The sequence below is a fragment of the Theropithecus gelada genome, chromosome 3 (assembly GCF_003255815.1).
Source record: "Theropithecus gelada isolate Dixy chromosome 3, Tgel_1.0, whole genome shotgun sequence".
NCBI lineage: Eukaryota > Metazoa > Chordata > Mammalia > Primates > Cercopithecidae > Theropithecus > Theropithecus gelada.
Window position 1 is genome coordinate 89342970 of NC_037670.1, and position 2953 is coordinate 89345922.

The following is a 2953-nucleotide window of genomic DNA, read 5'->3' on the forward strand; positions in this document are numbered from 1 at the left end:
CTTGCTCTGTCATCTAAGCTGGAGTGCAGTGGCGCGATCTCGGCTCACTGCAAGCTCTGCCTCCTGGGGTTCAAGCGACTCTCCTGCCTCAGCCTCCGGAGTACCTGGGATTGTAGGCGCCCGCCACCACACCTGGCTAATTTTTGTATTTTTAGTACAGATGGGGTTTCTCCATGTTTGCCAGGCTGGTCTCGAGCTCCTGACCTCAAGTGATCCACCCACCTCAGCCTCCCGAAGTGCTGGGATTACAGGCATGAACCACCACCCCCGGCCTTGTGTGTATTTTTTCTAAGGAAAGTTAAGTGGTTCCATCAGATTCTGAAAGGTGTTCCTGGCTGGCATGGTGGCTTATGCCTGTAATCTCAACATTTTGGGAGGCCGAAGTGGGTGAATCACTTGAGGTCAGGAGTTCAAGACCAGCCTGGCCAACATGGAGAAACCCCGTCTCTACTAAAAATACAAAAATTAGCCAGGTGTGGTGGTGGGCGCCTACAATCTCAGGTACTCTGGAGGCTGAGGCAGGAGAATTGCTTGAACCCAGGAGGCAGAGGCTGCAGTGAGCCGAGATTGTGCCACTGCACTCCAGCCTGGGCGACAAGGGCAAGACTGTCTCAAAAACAAGAAAAAAAAAAAAAAAAAAAGATTTAGATACATTCCTAAACAAAAGCTTTAAAATGAGACATTAGAGAAAACTAAAGGCTGGTCTGAGTGCAGTGGTGTTTACAACTAATTGATCACAACCAGTTATAGACTTCTCAGTTCCTTCTCCACTCCCACTGCTTCACTTGATTAGCCAGGAAGGAAGGAGGGAATGGAGGAAGGGAGGGAGAGAGGGAGAGTGGGAGAGAAGGAGGGAGGGAGGGAGCAAGGGAGGGACCAAGGAAGGGAGGGAGGGAGGGGAAGAAGGAGGAGGAGGAGGAAGAAAGCTAAGAGCAGCTTGGGTACTTTTTCACACATAAGAATAACATGAATGACATTTATATGCTGCCTCTCAAGGGGCAGGCAAGGACCCACAGTATGCATCCATCTCTGTTCTCCACAAGACTCCCTTTGGGGTATAAATATGTGTTGAATAAATAAGTAAGTAAACATTATTTCACCGTTTTGTTTTTGAGACGGAGTCTCACTCTGTTGCCCAGGCTGGAGTGCAGTGGATCTCGGCTCACTGCAAGCTCCGCCTCCCCGGTTCACGTCATTCTCCTGCCTCACCCTCTGGAGTAGCTGGGACTACAGGCGCCCGCCACCACGCCCGGCTAATTTTTTGTATTTTTAGTCGAGACGTGGTTTCACCGTGTTAGCCAGGCTGGTCTCGATCTCCTGACCTCGTGATCCGCCCGCCCCGGCCTCCCAAAGTGCTGGGATTACAGGCATGAGCCACCGCGCCCGACCACCCAGTGTTTTTTGATGGCACTTATCAGAGAGAGAGGCTTGTAGGCTTGAAACAAATCCAGTTCAAATCATACCCAGTACATTCATGCCTTTTTTTTTTTTTTTCTTTTTTTTTTTGACAGTAACAGGCTTAATTCACTTTATTTTTCTTGTATAAAAACCCTTTGTTGTAGTCACAGCTAGAGCCTGAGTCCTCTGCACGGAGACTCTGGTGTGGATCTTGGGGAGGTGGTCAGTGAATTCCTGATAGGGAGACTTGGTGAATACAGTCTCCTTCCAGATGGTCGGGGGTCAGGTAGCTATAGGTCTTAGAGATGGCATCCAAGGTGGCCTTGGCAAAGTTGCCCAGAGTGGCAGTGCAGCCCCTGGCTGAGGTGTAGCAGTCATAGATACCAGCCATCATGAGCAGCTTCTTGGGCACAGGCTCTGAGATAATGCCAGTGCCCCTGGGGAAGGGGATGAGACGCACCAGCACAGAGCTGCATCGGCCTGTCACCTTGCAAGGGATGGTGTGCAGCTTACCGATCTTGTTCCCCCGGTAGCCTCCGCGCACGGAGACAATGGAGAGCTTGGCCAGGATGATGGCTCCGCGGATGGCGGCGGCCACCTCCTTGGAGCACTTAACAACCAGACCAACGTGGCCATTGTAGTCCCTGATGGCAACAAACGCCTTGAACCTGGTACGCTAGCCAGCGCGGGCGGATCTACTGCTTCTGCGCGGGCATAATCTTCAAAACCTCATCCCTGAGAGAGGCCCCCAGGAGAAAGTCAATGATCTCAGATTCCTTGATGGGCAGGGAGAAGAGATAGATCTCCTCCTCCAAGGACCTGATCTTCATGTCCTTGGCCAGGGGGCCCAGTGTGGTGACGGGCATCCCCTCCTTATCCTCGGCCTTGCCTCCGCGAGCTCCGCGGTCTTGGCCACGGCCCCATCCACGGCCGCCACCCCGGCCTGGGCCCCATCCACGGCCGCCACCCCGGCCTGGGCCCCATCCACGGCCGCCACCCCGGCCTGGGCCCCATCCGCTGCCGCCACCCCGGCCTGGGCCCCATCCGCTGCCGCGACCCCGGCCTGGGCCCCATCCGCAGCCATGACCCCGGATCCGGATGCCACTGCCGGATCCCGATGCCACTGCCGAATCCCTCCGCGGAAGCCACAGCGGTTTCCCTTCCCAGGGCCCCCGGGGCCTCCGGCGCCTCCCCCGCCCGCCCCCGCCCGCTGCGCGGGCGTCATCCGCCATTTGGTGTTTTCTCGGAGAAGCAGTACATTAATGTCGTAACAGAAAAATGTATCTGCTATAGTCACAACTTTTAGAATCTAGGGATTATATAAATCTTTTGTTGTTGTTGTTAGCTAAGTAGCTAACAACACAATGAAACCTTATAACATTTCACAACATTTTGAATAGTGTTAACTATTTCATGTAACCCATCATGAAAGAAATGTAAGAATGAAGGATCCCAGCCTGATGTGGTGTTGTGTCTCCGCAATCCCAGATACTCAGGAGGCTGAAGTGGAAGGATTGCTTGAGCCCAGGAGTTTGAGGCCAGCCTGGGCAACACA

The 2953-nt window shown here is 53.6% G+C and overlaps 1 pseudogene; it reads right to left on the reverse strand.

Moving 5' to 3' along the window:
- Positions 1–1524: 1524 nt before the first annotated feature.
- LOC112621641 lies at positions 1525–2623 on the reverse strand (annotated as a pseudogene).
- Between the last annotated feature and the right edge of the window lie 330 nt (positions 2624–2953).